Here is an 18,919-nt window from a genome sequence, read left to right as displayed (position 1 = left end):
TGTCGCGTGCTGCACGGAGAATGGCATCCCGATCTCTGAAATTAAGGATTTTTGCAATGATGGGACGAGGAGGTAGTCCGGGACCAGGGCGTACGCCAAGGGAGCGATGTGCGCGTTCAACAATAAAAACTGGGGAAAGAACGTCACTGAAGTGTTCCTTGACCAGTTGCTCCACAAAGTCCTCCATACGGGATATATTGGTGGATTCTGGTACACCAGTTATGCGGAGATTGCTCCGACGGGAACGCGCCTCCAAGTCCTCATTTTTATTCCGGATGATATCTAGGATTTTGTCCATTTGCAGCAGTTTCTGATGATCCTGAGTGGCGGCATCCTCAATGTCCAAGACCCTGGATTTGACGTGGAGGAGGCGATTGTCGTGGGAATCAACACAGGCCTTTACCGAGTCCAGACGTGCGAAGAGTTGGTCCAGTTGGGCCGCGATGCCAGTGACCGTTGATTTTACATCGAGCATAATTGCCTTCAGGTCATCATCACAAGCAGGAGATGCGTCCATGGTGGTCGCAGGGTCACCAGTGTCCGAACCAGCGCCATCCTTGCGAGTCGATCTGCGCTGGTCAAAAGCGATTTTGGGCTACTTAGGGTCAGTCCCCCCAATGGTAGTCAATCCCAGACAGTCAACGCCACCAAGGAGCAGGGGGGAAGGTGAAGCTACCAAGAGAAGAGTTGGCAATGGGCACAGAAGGCGGGCCACCCCCCCACAGCAAGTGTAGACAAACCAGGAGGGATAGCCAAAGCACCGGTACTGGGGGCAGACAGCCTCCAAGAACAGTAAGCGCTGGGATGGCGGCGAAGAAACTTGGTTGACAGCGTGAGCAACGGGGCGGCAGCACAGCCAGTAAGTGCCAGAGAAGCGCCCCACTGTATCCGAGGGCGAAAAAGGGAAGCAAGAGAGCACACCAGACTCCACACTGAGGCTAGGCAACCACCAAGCATAGGGCCCACCCCGCTAAGCCAATGATGACGAAGCCGAGCTGGAGGCCGAAGAGAAAAATGAGTACAGGGAATCCCTCAGATCGCAATATGAGGTCCAGGTAGTGACTAGGAAGCCTCTTCTGTGGAAGCAAACGGGGAATGGGGGAGAGGCGGTGCCCAAAGAAGGGGCTGCTACTTCAAACTCGCAGGGTGCAGGATAGCCGTCAAGGGGCCCAAACGTGGCGAAATCCCGCTGGCGCAGCACAGGCCCCCGGGCTGTAGCAGGTCCGGCTGATGAAGGGGAGCAGGCCCAAGGGCAGAGAACAGTAGCAAATGAGGACCAGGGCCAACGCAGTCCAAAAACAGAAGCGGCACCTGGCACCAGCAGCGGGGGCAAAGAGGCGGAGGCGAGGTTTGGCGGGGCAAGACAGCAGGAGGTGCGTGCAGATTACAGGCCTCCCGTACATCTCTAAGCCAAGAACAGGCCCGCAGGACCGGAGCAGTGCCGATCCGCAGTCAGGGGCCACCAGTTTAATGGAGAAGGCAGTTTTTAAGGTAGCGCCCAGGGCCCAGCGTCTCCGAGTGGCAAGGTGGAGCACCAGGCGCCGGGGGCGGTGGGGTCCGGGCCATAGAGGACAGGAGCCAGGGTGTAGAAGTAGTCAGGACACCTCACACAGCACAGCGCGGGGGGGGGGTTGGAAGAGGTCGGGAGCACGCGCCAGTCTGGGGCTTCACCAACGGGGAAACGCAGTGGGTACGCCGCTCTTGTCACTGGGCCCGGGTGCCTGTAGCCGCTGTAGAATGCGACAGGAAGGTAGGGAGGATGGTGCCCAAGTCGCAAGGGCCCGGGCCGGGCGGTGCAGCTCGCAGACCCGCAACCCCGCCACAGCAAGCCGCAGCGGCAGTGCACTCGCCAATCCAAGTGGCGAGGAGTCCTTCGACGCCCCGCAGGCGATGTGGGGCAACAAGAGCCCAGCTCAGCAGCAGAGGGAGGAGAGCCGATCCTGGCCGGCCTCGATGCACGGGCCCGGCGCTGAAGTTGGGCGGTGGAACTCGGTCCCAAGTCGTTGCCGAGAAGCAGTAGCGGGATCAGTCAGCGCCTCAGGTGACGCCAAGTCAGGAAATGCTGTCCAAGAGCAGGTACAGTATAGTTGTCTGCAAGATGATGACAGATTCTTAGCTTGGCCGGCAGAGCCCACTTAGAGTGCGGCCATCTTGCAGCCGGCCAAGCCACGCCCCCCTCCAGCAGCAATCGTTTGCAGTCCAGGTCTAGAAGACTTGTACCGGGAGCACTCAGTGCTTCCTTGAGGAGCTTTACAGTGCATGGAATATGATATGATTCCAACAAGTTTGATACCAAACACGACAGGGTTTGTTACAGCCAGTTTAGAAACGGTAATCGCCTGACACATGGCCACTCTATGTATCTCAATGGCTGATGCACTTACAACCCAGGAGAATGGACTATGAAGGTTGTAGGGGTGTCCTGGTCATGCAGGGGCACCCTCACACTTAGAACTGAGCCCCCTAACTTTTAGGATTGAAAGGCCTGCCTTAGAGGTAGCTTATAGATTTTAGGTGCAGTGACACCAGATATAAGGAATCATATCTGTTGAACGTGGTGTAAGCACCAGCTTACACAGGCTGCTAGGGCAGGCCTCTATTCACAATTTGAGTGGTCCCTCATGGGTGGCATAATACATGCTTCAGCCTATGGGAAACCCCTGGTGTACCTATGCCCTGGGTACCTTTGTACCTTATACTAGGGACTTATCAGGGTATACCAGTAGGCAATCTTGAGTGTACCTAAGTACTCACCATGTCCAATTCAGGGAAGAAGCACAGAGACTGGGGCCCCGATTAGCAGGATCCCAGTCAGACTAGTCAGTAAAACATAATGACCCCAGCAAAAAGTGTTGGTGATCATGAAAGCAGATCCTACTTTCCTATACATGCCATGTGCCAAGCCCTCTGGTCCTAGCGATCAACTCCTCACTCCACAACTAGTGAAAGTTCAGCCATTTTGCTATTTGGGCGAGCCATCAGAACAAAACTACCTCAATGGGCCCCAGATCGATCAGTGAATACTGACAAAGTTCGAGACACTGACGCAACTCCAAAACGAAAAATTCAAACGCAAGCAGATCAGCGCCACCATGCCCAGGAGACAAGACAGTCTGTGACAAAGGAGACTGGGTAATGGTCAAACAGAGACGAAAGCGGAAAACAAACACTACTTTTGCCTCTGACCCTCTGCAGGCCATAGTATGCAAGGGACAGCACATTGTCCTGGAAAATTAATCACTCGGAACACATCACACTTTAAATACCTACCTTGACACTTGTCGACTTCTGAAGCCACAATTGAGGCAACCCCGCCTGCAGGTCCAGCTCAAGCGCATCAGCCTGTGACACCGTTGCCTGATCAGGGTGGACCTCGATCACATCGGATCACCAAAACCAGCAGAATAGTGAAAGCGCCTCGCCAACTAAATGACGTGCTTTTTAATGTCGGACATTTTTTATTTAACAAAGGGGGAGATGCATCATATTGATGTTATACACACTAGGCCATTCTGGTACTGGGGCGGTCCCTGAACCGGAACTATGAAATATATGGGGAGGAATTAGGGTGTGGCTATGGGAAGTATGCTGTAATGCACAGTGTGCCAGTGAATGCTGGAAAATAGAGTAATGATTAACCGCAGGCCTAGGGAAGACTCTACAGTCTATTTTTAAAATAAATCTAACGCACTTTGATTGCTGTTCTGGCTTGCAATGTTACTCTCGGACCAACCCTACCTATACTTTACTGGAGAGCTCTTCAACTCCAACTACCCGCTCCGTGAACGCCCCCAATATGTCATTCTGCACTCTTACTTATCACAAACTCCCTTCGTTCGCCCTTCAACTAACTTCCACCCACGACCCCACTGACTCCCGCCTCCGCACCTGTTGATAAAGGCTGTCCCCAGCCCGAGCAGAACAGCCCCAAACAGTAGGGGTTTCCCCAGCCGCTTCCCGCGGGACATCCGAGGCAGCGTCATCCCGAGACACTGAGGGGATGATGCTATTAATTTAGACACAGCCGAATCATTGCCCGGAGATCACAACCAGGATCAGGAAGGTTGGCCTCCCCGAATGCGAGTCAGACAGCAAGCCCAAGGTCCCAACGAAAAAATCCCGAAACTGAGCACACCCCCAATATGAAATGAACAGACAAAGCGAGACTTCGCTTCATTTCTGCTAGACTCATCTTCAGCGTTATGTGGGTGGGGTTTACTTTGATCTGTTTTCCAGAGCCAGTCGTGCTATGCTTTCGTTTTGGGTCTGCCGGGCCAGGATGTTCTCCTGAGATCCATTCCCCGGCAGTTTTCTGTGACAACGGCCCTGTTTACCACTATCAGAAGGACAAACACAGAAGGTTCATGTAAGTTAAGTTCAACCTTTTTTTTGCCTCAAGTGATTCCAGCCGCAGGACGTTTTAACTCATTTTACGTGTGATGCAGTCTTCGTTCCTCGCATCCACGGGGACTGTAAACACTTGTATTTTAACGGGACACGTCTGAGGAATCCTTACTGGTCGGTGTTACTGAAGGAGCGCGGGGATTGATCTCACCCCATTTAAAGGAGGTTCAGTGGTTATTCCTAATCATTTTTTTTGTGAGAACATGCTCTTGTCTTGCAAACAATTACTATTTTCATATGACCATATCAATGGATGACATTGTGGAACTTTGTATAACCGTTTAGAAACAATGCAGCCGCAAAACACTTTGTAGCCGCTGGAGTAAAACCGTTGAAAGTATAAATCTTAATTAATGTTCCATTTTTATAAGTAGCGCAATAGATATTAGTTCAAATGAACCATGGTTGTTGCCGGTGCAAGCATAGCAGATACGCAGCCCTCGTCATGTATCTCACCAGAACTGCATTTATTTGTCTGCTCCGGAACGCGACTTACTGTAGAATTCCACAATTGTTAACACTCATGTTAATCTTTAAGTTACTTTCAGTCAGGCGTGTTTTGCAGTTTGAGTCATCTCATGCCACAGGAGGACAAATAAATCAAGTATGCAGCATTCCCCCAGTCTGCTGCCCTCACTGCATGATCTTGGGCATGTCCTTGTGTCTCTTGAAATGACAGTTTTACATGAGTGCAGGCTTTTTGAGTGACAGCTTGAACTTTGGACTGTCCAGAGAAGTGTAGACCTCTGATGTTTAGACATTCATAAAATCAGCAGTAGCTTGACCTATACACTGGGCGGGGACTAAATCTTTCTGGTTTTTCTTAATAACTTAATCTTAATAAAAGAAGCCTGTGACAATTGTCAAGGTGCGGCGAATGCTGCCTACAGGAGGAGGAGAAGAACAATTCGGAAGTTCCCCCCCCCCCCCTTCCCCCCCTCCCCCCCTCCCGATTGACGGAAGCAGGTTAAGATGTCAGAAGGGACAAACGTTTCCTCTGGGGGTCACCATCCTAGACCATTTCTGTACTGTGATAAATTATTTCCACACACACGCAAAACCTAAAATAAGGAAAGCAACTCACCGTTCTCTGGGAAATATGGATGTCATCATCATATCGACAGCTGCCAATCCAATCTGCAGAGTCAGTGTAGATCCTTTAATGCAATAGTAATGTATGTGGTCAATTTTTTCAACCCCTTGATGAGCTGTGCTTCTGGACAATGGACATGAGTGTAACCACCCCCCTGTCCGGACCCTCCCCTAGGAGGGTCCCCTGAATCTGCCCAACCCTCTCCTGTGGGTACAAAAGGGATTACCTGGCTGTAGGACCCTGGATTAGATGTGGACAAGATTCTGAACAAGAAACCACTGACCTTTGACCGTCTGGACACTCTGGACTTCGCTGGACTTCGACTAGGCCCGACTTTATCTCCCTCTCCGTCCAAAGCATTGTCTGTGCCCGTGCACCATACAGGCTCCGTGCAGGACTTGTGGAGCATCAAGGACAACTGAAATATCTCCCTTGGGGTGAAGGAGTCCCTCCCCTGCATTTACAGGCACCGTAACGCAACTGACCGGTCTGCTGATCCTGAGCTCCTGTGGACTCCGAAGGCTCCAGCAACACAGGTGGTGGGTTCCTACGTTCCTTGAGGTCGAGCTGCCCTCTCACCAAGTTTGACGCCAGTATCCCTTGTGGGGACTGCGTAACTCAAACCCCAGTGCACTGTGTACATTTGCAAGTGCATATGCTTGTTGGCGTTCCCCCACATTCGTGCATTGGGCTGTCGTTAGCCCCAACCGCTGCGCACATTTCGTACCAAGGACTTCGGCCTCCTTGCACTCTGTGCCAGCAAGCAGTAGTTTTTGTGAAACTGCTAGAGGTCCCCTCGCGACTCATGTGCCTTCGGCCTGTGGGCCATTTGAGAGATAATCTTGATTTTCTTGGGCTCCCCTGGTTGCACCAGGCCTGCCCTGACTCCCCTTGCTCTGGTGAGTCCTCTGGCCCTTGCTGGGCCAGACCGTAACCTTTTTTGACCGTCTTCGTGGGTTGCTGTTGCCAAGGCTTGTTGGTGCTCATTGGGACTAAACCCCCATAGTGGCAGCAACAGTGTCTCTAGAGTTAAAGAACATTATTTTGACACTGACCCCATAGTACTCGACATCCTTCGTGAGAGAGCTTGTATCCAGCTCCTGGTCTTCCTGGACATCTCGTGGTCCCTGCAGCTGTAGAGTCAAGGTCTCCTTCTTCGACCCTGAAGCACCCGACATAGGTGGGCATTCGTCTACCGAGCCCCTGGTCACCCCTAAGTAACCCAGACCCTGTCCCCTCTGCTTTAGGTTCCTTCCATTAGGAATCCACCTGCGGATTCCACCGGACACTTTTCTTCGTTCCAGCAGTGGCTCTTCTTTGAAGACTCCCATTGAGAACAACTGCGGTTTCCGACGCCACTTCAGCCCTATGCACCCAGCTGGGATAGGTAACTCTGGTACTTCATTATCCATGGGTGGGGTGGCTCTCCAACCTTCTATGTTCCAAAGGGTTTTCTCGTAATCCACTGCGAAGGGCCTTAAACTTTTAAGCGACTCTCTCATTGAATTGTACTTAGCACGCGGTTGTGTTCTCACGCTGCACCCGTCCTCCGTGGGGTCCCTACTCACTCACCTTGGGTGGTTCCTTGGGGTCCCAACGATTCAACACATTCTAGACATTGTCTTAACTTGTCGTGGTTCTTATACCACTATTTTAGTATATGGTTTGGTGTCCCCCGGGAGCCCACTGTGTATTAGTGCTACTTATGATTGGTTCTGTGCTACAGTATTGTGTGCTTTGTGTTTATCTGTGTGTATCAGATACTGTGAGGTATTTAAGGTGTTATAATAATAAATATGTATTCTTATAACTACTGTGTGGTTCTCCTTTCATTTAACCAATACAATAAGATTGCATTCTGGTAAAACAAGCTGCTTAACATTCCTTCAAGACTAAGCCTGAAGGCTGCTCTCCACAGCTATCACTTGATTAGCTTTCTAAGCTTATCTTTGACCTCTTAAATCACCATAAGAGTTTGCACTGGTGCAAGGTGCCCACTTTAATTAGTGGACATCATATACTAGACCAACTTCTCACATTGGTGTGCAGTGGTTGGGATTCAAGCCTGCATTGTTTTACTAGATAAATATTTGGATTGATTAACTGAAAACCACTAGGTACAAATAATACTAGCTTAGAATAAGTAAGTTCTACTGAACTGAGGGTTGGCTAATTCAAGGGTCTAGCACACCCTTTCTCCAACCTCCAGACAGTTTAGTTCCCACTAGGTTAGGTAGGTGCAACACCTCACCACGCTTAGTATGTCTTCTAAAGGAGATGCCAGTGGCTCTCTGCCTTCTAGATAGAGTGAGCTTTCATTCCAAGAATTGAAAGCCCTGTGTGCATCTAGAAAGCTGAAGACTGGGAGAACTGCAAACAGCCACGGCCTCATAGAGGTCCTATTGCTTGATGATCTTATGAAGACCCCAAGGTCAGATGAACAGGAGAAAGTGGGTGGGACGGGGAACGAGGACAGGTCAGGAGGTGATACCTTCTATGACTTAGACTCAAACCCTGGCCAGTATGAACAAGATGATTCCCACCTGGACAACTCAGATCTTCAGGGAGATTGTGAGGAAGGACAACATGGCCCTCTCTTCACTCCTCCTGGAAGATTGCAGAGTTTACCAAGGAGATCTAGATCTCCCTTTGCAGAGTCACATCACTCAGGACAGTCTGTAGGGACCCCTGTATGTAGCAAGATGGACCATTCCTTGGACAGGGAGTACCAACTGCTGAACTTGAGAAAGCTAGGTTTAGGCTCAGGCAAGAGCAGTTGACCCTAGACAAGGAATCCCTAGAAGTCCAGAGAGCTACAGAAACATTGGGACTAAACCCCCATAGTGGCAGCAACAGTGTCTCTAGAGTTAAAGAACATTATTTTGATAATAGGAACTTGAGCAAGATTGTCCCTCCCCACCTTGTTGGGGATGACATCCATAAGTGGATAACTGCTTTAGAGAGGGCCTGTAAAGTTCAGAGGGTCCCTCAAGAGCAGTAGGCAGCTATCATGTGGCTCTCCTTTGCTGACAAAGATAGAGATAAGCTCCTCACTGTTAGAGAAGAAGATGCTGACAATTACTCAGTTCTGAAGAGTGCTCTCATTGATGGGTTTGGCTTAACAACTGAACAGTATAGGATTAAGTACAGAGTCACCCAGAAAGCACAAAATCAGAACTGGGTAGACTTTGTGGATAGTGATATTAAGGCTCTGGAAGGCTGGTTGCTTGGAAGCGAAGTGAATTATTTCAAGGGATTGTAACAATTTGATTATGAGGGAGCAGATCCTTAATAATTGCCACCATCTATTGTTGCATCAATACCTGGTTCACTCTAATTTGACTTCTCCCCAAGAATTGGGAAAGAAGGCAGATGAGTAGGTCAGAACCAGGGTGAAGCAGAAAAAACAGAACCCTGGTGGTGACCAGAAGAAGCAGGATTCTAAAACTCCAGATAAGGGTGGGGAGAAGGGTAAAGATCAAATGTCTTCATCAGGGCCCCAAAAACCTGCATCTGGGTGGGGGGAGTCCCAATCCAACAAAGGAAAAGGCAAGAGAAAACCTTGGTGTTACTTTTGTAAGGTAAAGACCCCTTGAACAAAATATGCTGAATGTTCAAAAGCCAAGGAAAATCCTCCTACTGCCACTGCCCATAAGGCAACTGCGCCCCCTAGCACAAGTACAGGAGGTGGTACAGGGAACAAGGGATTAGTAGGGTTAACCTTGGGCTCCGAGGTGGATTCTGGCGTAGTCGGAGCCCCAGCTCAGGCTGTGCTCGTCTGTGATGGTGGCATGGATATTGCCACCTTATTTGTCAGTCCCAGTAACCTGAGCAAATACAGACAACAGCCTTTGATTAATGGTAAGGAGGCCATGGCATACAGGGACACAGGTGCAAGTGTCACTATGGTGACAAAGGATCTTGTGGACACTGAACAGATCATACTTTGTGAGATGTACCAAGTGACTATTGCTAACAATGTCAGGACTGATCATTCCTTGGCAGTTGTTAATTTCAGCTGGGGAGGGGTAACTGGCCCAAAGAAAGTTGTGGTTAGCTCAGACCTTCCAGTGGAATGCTTATTGGGCAATGATTTGAAGACTTCAGCCTGGGCTGAAGTGGAATTAAGGACTCCTGCAGCAATGCTGGGCATCTCTGCAGATGTGTTTGCTGTGACCAGGTCACAGGCCAAATTGATGTCTACTGAACAGGCCCTGGATTTAGAAAAAATGGACCATGTGCCTTCCAAGAGTAAGAGCAGGAGCGGTAAGGCTGTCTCTCCCCCCTCCCCTGACTCAAGGAGAGGATCCATTTTTGAGGGAGGTGATTCCAGTCCTTGTGAAGGAACGGTCTTAGATGAACTGGAATCTGATCAGGTTGAGTTCTTGGGGACAGGGGACCCTTCCAGGGCAGAGCTGAGCCAGGAGCAGCAAACCTACCCCTCTCTTGAACCCCTCAGAAAGCAAGCTGCTGCTGGGAGTGTCAATGGGTCCCACAGCATCTTTTGGAATGAGGGACATCTTTACTCTGAGTGTAGAGACCCCATGCCTGGTGCCACCTGGAGGTTCGTCGTACCTCTCAAGTGTAGGGGCTTCCTACGCACCTTGGCACATGACATTCCTTTAGCAGGACTCCTAGGTCAAAGTAAGACTTGGGACAGGTTTATCCCTCACTTTCACTGGCCTCACATGTCAGAAGACACCAAGGAGTTTTGTCGCTCCTGTACCACCTGCCACGCCAGTGGTAAGTCAGGTGTTGTCACAAAGGCCCCCCTAATACCACTACCTGTGGTTCCCTTTCAGAGGGTTGGGATTGACCTAATTGGTCCCGTGAACCCTCCAACTGCATCTGGACACAGTTATAATATAGTTGTGGTGGACCATGCCACTAGGAATCCAGAGGCTATACCCCTTAGAACCACCACAGCTCCTGTGGTGGCCAGGGCCCTCCTGGGAATTTTTTCCAGAGTGGGTTTCCATAAGGAGGTCTTAACTAGGCATGGGTGTAGTTTGCGGAGGTTTGCTACGCGGAACTCCGCAAAGTTACATAAAAACTCAGCAAAGTTCCACGAGTGGCGGAGTGCACTGCGACCTGCAGTTTGTGCTGGTATTCCTGTCGCTCGGGTTGAAATTCTACCCGAGCGTCAGCTCGCGCTTGCAAACTTACTGTTCGCGATCGCGAGTGGGGAAAAAACTCCACTGGACATCGCGAAGCGGAGTTTTCTGCACTCCGAGCTCCGTGGAGTGCAGAAAACTCCACAAACGGAGCGAAGTTCACCACCCAGGCCTAGTCTTAACTGACAGAGGTACATACTTCATGTCTAGTTATATCACTGCAATGTGGAAGGAGTGTGGAGTGAATTACAAATTCACCACACCCTATCACCCACAATGCAATGGGTTAGTTGAAAGGTTCAACAAAACCAACCCTAAAGGGCATGATCCTGGTCCTCCCAGAAAAGCTTGGGGGGAAATGGGATGTCCTGTTGCACTGCCTTCTATTTGCCTACAGAGAGGTCCCACAGAAGGGGGTTTGTTACAGCCCTTTTGAACTTGTGTTTGGGCATCCAGTTAGGGGACCCTTGTGTTTGGTGAAGGAGGGATGGGAGTGAACTCTCAAACCTCCCAAACAGGACATAGTGGACTATGTACTTGGTCTCCACTCCAGGATGGCTGAGTACATGAAGAAGGCCAGCAAAAACCTTGAGGCAAGTCAAGAATTGCAAAAAGCTTGGCATGACCAAAAGGCTGTACTGACTGTGTATCATCCAGGACAGAAGGTTTGGGTGTTGGAGCCTGTGGCCCCAGCAGCTCTCCAGGAAAAGTGGAGTGGACCCCATACCATACTTGAGAAGAAGGGATAGGTCACCTACCGGGTGGACCTTGGAACTCCCAGGAGCCCCCACAGGGTGCTCCATGTAAACCGGCTCAAACCCTATGTGAACAGGGCAGACATGGGCTTCCTTATGGCTACTGACGAGGTACAGGAGGAAGAGAGTGACCCACTCCCTGACCTCCTCTCACAGAACCCTCATGATGGCTCAGTAGATGTTGTAGCCTTGGCAGGCAGCCTCACTGAGCAACAACAGATTGATTGCAGGAAAGTCCTCAATCAATACAGGCACATGTTCTCTTTGACTCCTAGTCGGACCACTTGGTGTACCCATGAAGTGGACACAGGTGAGAGTCTACCTGTTAAAAATAAGATTTACAGGCAGCCTTACCATGTCAGAGATTGCATCAGGACTGAGGGCCAAAAGATGCTGGAATTGGGAGTGATTGAACCTTAAGATAGCCCTTGGGCTAGTCCAGTGGTCCTGGGACAAACCTCATACCCAGGGTGGTAAGAGAGAAATGAGGTTTTGTGTGGACTACAGGAGGCTCAATGCCGTCACTAGGACTGATGGTCAACCTATTCCTAGGGCAGATGAGCTCATTGACACTTTGGCCTCCCCAAGTTCCTGAGCACATTTGACCTCACTGCTGCAGATTGGCAAATCAGACTAGCTGAGGATGCCAAACCAAAAACAGCATCCTCAACCCCCAGTGGGCATTATCAATTTATTGTGATGCCCTTTGGTTTGAAGAATGCACCTGCTACATTCCAAAGGTTGGTGAACAACGTCCTCACAGGCCTGAAAGCCTATAGTGCAGCATATCTTGATGCTATAGCTGTCTTTATCTCCACCTGGGAGGATCAACTGGTCCACCTAAATAATGTTTTGGAGGCTCTGCAGAAAGCAGGACTCACTATCAAGGCCACCAAGTGCCAGATAGGGCAGAGTAAGGTTGTGTACCTGGGGCACCTTCTGGGTGCAGGCCAGGTTCAACCATTGCAGAGCAAAATCCGGACCATCATGAACTGGGTTGCTCCCACTACTCAGACGCAGGTCAGAGCTTTCTTGGGCCTGACTGGGTACTACAGAAGATTTGTAAAAGGATATGGGTCTATAGTGACTCCCTTGAATGATCTTACATCAAAAAGAATGCCCAACAAAGTTCAGTGGACAGTTAGCTGTCAGAAGGAATTTGATGACCTCAAGCAGGCCATGTGCACTGCTCCCATTATGCAGAGTCCTGACTATTCCAAACAATTCATTGTCCAAACAGATGCATCTGAGTTGGGGGTAGGGGCTGTATTGTCACAACTTAATGCAGAGGCTCAGGATCAACCAGTAGCTTTTATTAGCAGAAGGTTGACTTCCAGAGAGAAACGTTGGTCAGCTATTGAGAGGAAAGCCTTAGCTTTTTGGGCTCTTAAGAATCTGAGGCCATACTTGCTTGGCATTCACTTCATTGTTTAGACATACCATAAGCCCCTCTTATGGCTGAAGCAGATGAAGGGTGAAAACACAAAACCCTTGAGGTGATCCACTTACCTAAAAGGGATGTACTATACAGTGGAACATAAACCTGGGAGTAACCATGCCAATGCAGATGGACTCTCCAGATATTTCCACTTAGAAAATGAAGACTCAACTGGGCAAGGTTAGTCTCATCCCCTTACGTGGGGGGTGGGGGGTGTAGGAAAGTAGGATCTGCTTCTTATGGTTACCCCCATTTTTTGCTTCATGTTACACTGTTTTTGACTAGTCTGACTGGGATCCTGCTAATCAGGACCCCAGTATATCTGCGTTCTCCCTAAACTGTTATGCCATGTACTTGGGTACATTCCAGATTGGATACTGGGGCACCCTTGTCAGTACCTAATATATGGTACTCATGTACTCAGGGCATAGGTACCCCAGAGACCTCCCATGGGCTGAAGCATGTATTATGCCACCCATGAGAGGCCATGCCAAATGGAACTACAGGTCTGCCATTGCAGCCTGTGTAAGCTGGTGCATACACCACTTACTATAGATATAGGTTTACTATAGCTATAGGTCACTGCACGTAAAACCTATAAGTCACCTCTATAGCACGCCTTAACAATCCTGAAGACAGGGTGCTGGGTTTTATGTGAGAGGGTGACTATGCATGAGCAGAGCCCCTCTGCAGCCTTCAGGGACCATTCTCGCGGGTTGTCTGTGACACAGCCAGACATATAGGTAGAGGTGCATTATAACCTAGCGGTAAATGCTATCTCAAAAACGGCTGAAACAAAACCTGTCGTGTTTGGTATCATACCTCTGCACCGGTAACCGTTGTGGGAGGTATGTTTCCACCCTTCTGAAGTAAGCTTCGTGGGTCCCTGGTCTTCCCGGTACCAGCCTTCGCAACCCGGACAGCACAAAATGGTGGCTGCTGACCAGAGACACATGTCTGCCCTCCTGCTGCTGAGCCAAGCTCGAGCAGGGGAAGGCAGCACACTAGGCATCCTGTCACAGGGAGGTGTAACCACCTGCCAGACAGGAGTTAGTGTATTGGAGCTGGGTGGGTGCACTTCCAAAGTGCCTGCCAGTCTGCACAAGGGGCACATTTGGTGTCACTGTGCATAGTCCAGCTCAAACCAGTTCAGGGAGCCATTGGCTCCTGCTCTGGCGTGAAACTGGACAAAGGGCATGGGTGTAAACACCCCCCTGTCCTGACACTCCCCTAGCAGGGTCCCCTGAATCTGTCCAACCCTCTCCCATGGGTACAAAAGGGCTTACCTCGCTGTAGGACCCTAGATTCGACGTGGACAAGATTCTGAACAAGAAACCACTGACCTTCGACCGTGCACCATAAGGCTCCGTGCAGGACCTGTGGAGCATTAAGGACAACAGAAGTATCTCCCGAGGAGTCACTCCCCTGCATTTGCAGGCACTGTAACGCAACTGACCGGTCTGCTGATCCTGAGCTCCCGCAGACTGCGAAGGCTCCAGCAACACAGGAGGTGGGTTCCTACGTTCCTTGAGGTCGAGCTGCCTTCTCACCAAGTTTGAGGCCAGGATCCCTTGTGGGGACCGCGTAACCCGATCCCCTGTACACTGTGTACATTTGCAAGTGCATATGCTTGTTGGCGTTCCCCAACTTCGTGCATTGGGCTGTCGATAGCCCCAACCTCTGTGCATATTTTATACCAAGGACTTCGGCCTCCTCGCACTCTGTGCCCTGCAAGCTGTTGTTCGGTGAAACTGCTAGAGGTTCTCTTGCGACTTCTGTGCCTTTGGCCTGTGGGTCCTTTTGAGGGAAAATCTTGATTTTCTTGGGCTCCCCTGGTTGCTCCAGGCCAGCCCTGACTCCCCTTGCTGTGGTGAGTCCTCTGGCCCTTGCTGGGCCAGAACGTAACCTTTCTTGGCTGTCTTCGTGGGCTGCCCTCGCCAAGGCTTGTTGGTGCTCCCGCCGGACACCGACCCCTCAGCATTCAACATCCTTTGTGGGACAGCTCGTATCCGGCTCCTGGTCACCCTCAATGTCTCCTGCAGCTATAGAATCAAGGTCTCCTTCTTCGCACCTGAAGCACCCAACATCAATGGGCATTCGTCTACTGAGCCCCTGGTCACTCCTGAGTGACCCAGACTCTGTCCCCTCTGCTTTCAAGTTCTTTGCATCAAGAATCCACCTGTGGATACTACCAGTCACTTTTCTTCTTTCCAGCAGTGGCATTCCTTTGAAGACTCCCACTGAGAACGACGGCGGTTTCCGACGCCATTTCAGCCCTATGCACCCGGCTCCTCTGGGATAGGTAACTCTAGTCGGTGCTTAATTTGTGCCGGTGCTTAGCACCAGCACTTAATTGACAGGGCCGAGTCTACACTCTGGCTGGCACTGACTGACGCTCGCACATCACATTTCTATTTTATTTACCTAAAGTTTGTGTAGCTGGCGTGTTTTGATCTTCTCCCGACCTGAGCTGAGCCCCCCCAGAGGAAGAGATTCCAGCATTACCATTTACCTCCTGTCCACTCCTGATCTAAATACATTTTAAATGTGTTGAGGGCGGCGCGCGCACTGCGCTACGTGCCTCGGCGGCCCTGCCTTGGTGGTTCCGACGTCCGTCAGTGTTGCCAGTGCTTGCCCTGAATGCCACTAACTTGCCTATAGGTGGGTGGGTGGGCGGGCTGAGATTTGGGCTGGATTTGGTCAGGATGGGGTAGGGGCTGTGCGACTTGCGCACTGCGCAGATTTTTTTCCACATTGCCGTGCCACGCACCAGCGCGCGCAGCAGCACGACACCACCTGACCTGCCACCGCCATGATGAGTCATCGCCAACGCCAAGTCGGCCCGTGGTGTGTTGAGGGCAGCTGGCAGCCTCGACCAGCCTGGCGGGCGGCGGCCTGGCCAGTAGTGCTAGTACTTCTACTGCCTAATCAGGTATTAAAGGCAGTGCAGGCCCGCTGGCAAAGCCAGTGTGTCATCGTCATGTCCCGAGTTCGTGCCGGCCGTCCTGCCGCCCGGCCTACGCCCACAGGTAACGACGACATACGGTATGGGGGGCCGCCGGTACTAACTTTACCTGCAGCAGTGCTACTACTACAACAACAGACTGTGGTTGCCCAGGCCCAGCCATTTTCAGTCTTCATTGGAATTTGGGGGAAATGGAAATGAGAAAATAACTGGCTGGCTGAAGTGGAGCTCACTGTTTGTGAGTCTGCCAGTTATTTCTCATTTCTGATGGAATCCGCGGGGGCCACCCGCCTTGTAATTCCCCGCCGGTAACACCCCCGGCCGGGGCCCCCAACACTGCATACACACGATCACTGATCAGTCGGCCAGACCTGCACACAATGCTCGTGTTCCTTCGCGAGCCCTGCCTTGTACAGGCGTTCACGTTGCCCATAGCTGCCAAGGTTTCAGAGTGCCATGTGTGACATTTTAAGAATTTCTGTGTAAATATGGGTGACATAATTTCAATGACTATGAGTGACACTGTCACGGACAAAATTAAGCAATGAAGACCAGGGAAATAGATTAATTTCACAATTACACCAAGAAACTCTTAGAAGCTCGAGAAACTGCTGTAAAGCACCAGAAATGCAAGGTCACTAACCTGCACTTGTGTGTCCTCCAGGGCATGAGGTCCAACACAGGTGTTGGTCTTACTGTATGTTAACTCAGCCAGCACCGGGAGGCAGAAGCAATTCCTGGGGGCCGGGCCGCGGGCAGGACATTTTAATAATTAAATACATCCTGCCACCATCTGCGCCGACCACATCCTCCTCAAGCAGCATCACGAAAGTCAGTGAGTGTCTGCCAACATAAGACGGTCGACTGCCTTCAGAATATTTAATTTTGTGCTTTTTCCTAAAGTCGATTACATTGAAGAAGTGTACATTTTGCTTTGAAAATGATGAATATGTTTACACAATTTTTATGATCCTTATCTTGGCTCATGTATAGATTGCTCTGATAAATGATTATTTTCTACAGCATGTAAAATGCAAAGTAGGCTGCAGAGGAGCATGCAGTAAATATGTAAAACAACCCTTTAAAGTTTGCTCAAGGTTGCCTCTTCCCTTTTAAAGGTGTGCATGTCACATTCACTTGAGAGGTTTGGAATGCCACAAGCACTGCAACAAGCACACATTTAAAAAGTAAGCATCTGTCGTGTATGCATTGAGTTCATGAATCTTATATAGTTTTAATATGCTCCTGATCATTACTGACTCTGAGAGAGTGCCAGTGGCAGAAATACACTCCAGGCTGCAGTGGCACTTGGACCCGGGGTGAAGAGGCAACTGATAGAGGCCCATTTGTCATGCTTGCACTAGTGACCTTTGCAGCATTGTAATGCAACTGATGGGGTCTCCACGTGTTAGCTGCAATAGCGTGGTTGCCAATACACTGTTGGCAGTCTTTATTTATTTCATCTGTATTTCTCAAGGAAAAGAGGTGTCAATACAGTCTGTTGTTTAACTCCTCGTCTATTCTGTGAGAAGTATCTGTGTGTGTTTCAGAGGACATTATAGGTTGCCTCCTCCAGATTTCATACAATGCTCAATCCGCCATGCACTTGCCCAAAGCTTTCAGCCGTGTTCCACAGATTTAGTTATAGGAGTAATCGAGATACTTCTTTATCTTTTTATTTCAAGAAATGGTTTGCTGGGTCTGGTTCATCAGTGTGCTAATATATCCACTCCAGGAATCTGTGTTTGATCTTGGTCATAAATTTAAATAATGGTGTGGCACTCAGTCTTTTATCTTTCTGAGCTTGATAAAATTAGTGCCATTGAGTTTGAATAACATTTTTAATTAGGTGTTAAGTCCCGCTCTGTTGAGGATGTGCTTTACAAACACACATGGTGTGATAACGACACAGAAATAAATGTATTTTAATCTTTTGTTTTTTAATTTCTTTTCAATATTACATTGTCATTGTTCCCTCTGTCCCACCTTAACCCAGTATTTTTCATACTCGTATCCATTCCCATGACCTACTTTCTTTCCTTTGTCCCATCTTTTTCCTTTCCTTTCTCTCTTCCACAGCACCTCCAGCCATGCAGCCTTTCCTCTTTCCATTCTTGCTTCTTTACACCCTCATTCATTCCCCATCCTTCCTTCCTCCCTTGGTGCATTTCTTTCTTCTTCCTCCATTCGTTCCTTGCTTTCTTTTTTTCCTGCTCCTTCCTTCATCACTTCCTGAATGTCTTCCTTTCTTATCCTCAACCCTTCCATCAGCTTTTCTTCCTCTTTTCCTTTCTTCTTTCGATTCATCCATTGCACATCGTTCACTTCCTTTCTCCCTCTATCCCTTCATTTCTTCCTTTCACATTCTTTTCTTATTTCCTTCTTATTTCATACATTACTTATTTCCTCATTGCAGTACTCCCTTTTCCTGCCTGCATTTGTTGCTGCTTTCTGTAATATAATCCTTCTTTTATCCCTTCCTTTCTCTTTAGTTTGTAAAACTGCATCAAGTCCTCAAATGACCTTTCCTAAAGATGCATTTTGAGATTTACACACATTCTCTAATTTGAGTTCACTTTTAGGTTATTGTCACAGGCTTCCGATATTTTATATTATGCTATGTTATATTGATTTGTATAGCGCACTAATGACCCAATAGGGTATCTAGGCACTTGGGCAGGTATGTAGACGAGAGGCCTGAGTTGCTTATGTGTCTTCAGCTTCTTGTGGAACTTAAGGAGTGAGGAAGTGACTCTGATGTGTTGAGGCTTGAGGATGTGGGCGTAGCGATAAAGGAAGTGGGTGGGGCCACAGAATGAAGTGGGCAAGGCCGGGGAAGTGGGTGTGTCCTCCCCAAAAAATTAGAGCACCTGCACTTAATATTTTACAAATTAAGCACTGACTCTAGTACTTCGATATCCACTGGTGGGGTGGCTCTCCAACCTTCTATGTTCCAAAGGGTTTCCTCGTAATCCACTGGGAAGGGTCCTTAAACTTTAAAATTGCAACCGCGGCTCTCCCATTGAATTGTAGGTAGCACGTGGTCGTGTTCTCACACTGCACCCGTCCTCTGTGGGGTCCCTACTTACTCATCTTTGGTGGTTCCTTGGGGTCCCAGCGATTCTAGACATGGTCTTCACTTGAGTCGTG

The 18,919-nt window shown here is 49.5% G+C and overlaps 1 protein-coding gene and 1 long non-coding RNA gene across 3 annotated transcripts in view; one reads left to right on the top strand and one right to left on the bottom strand.

The window, feature by feature from the left end:
- LOC146810107 (uncharacterized) overlaps positions 1–4,134 on the bottom strand; it is a 45,817-nt gene extending 41,683 nt beyond the window's left edge. Inside the window, exon 1 of the long non-coding RNA XR_014966548.1 lies at positions 3,889–4,134. This is a non-coding gene — a long non-coding RNA (uncharacterized LOC146810107). The remainder of the gene's footprint in view (positions 1–3,888) is intronic.
- A 55-nt stretch (positions 4,135–4,189) lies between these two features.
- Positions 4,190–18,919, top strand: part of ARMC7 (armadillo repeat containing 7) — a 107,086-nt gene continuing 92,356 nt past the window's right edge. For both annotated transcript variants that reach the window (XM_085617052.1, XM_085617053.1), the window contains exon 1: positions 4,190–4,366. The gene's annotated coding sequence lies outside the window, so the exon portion shown is untranslated. The remainder of the gene's footprint in view (positions 4,367–18,919) is intronic.

The sequence above is a fragment of the Triturus cristatus genome, chromosome 7 (assembly GCF_964204655.1).
Source record: "Triturus cristatus chromosome 7, aTriCri1.1, whole genome shotgun sequence".
In the NCBI taxonomy this organism is placed as follows: domain Eukaryota; kingdom Metazoa; phylum Chordata; class Amphibia; order Caudata; family Salamandridae; genus Triturus; species Triturus cristatus.
Note: the sequence above shows the minus strand (reverse complement) of the source record. Positions and strands in the feature narration are given on the sequence as shown.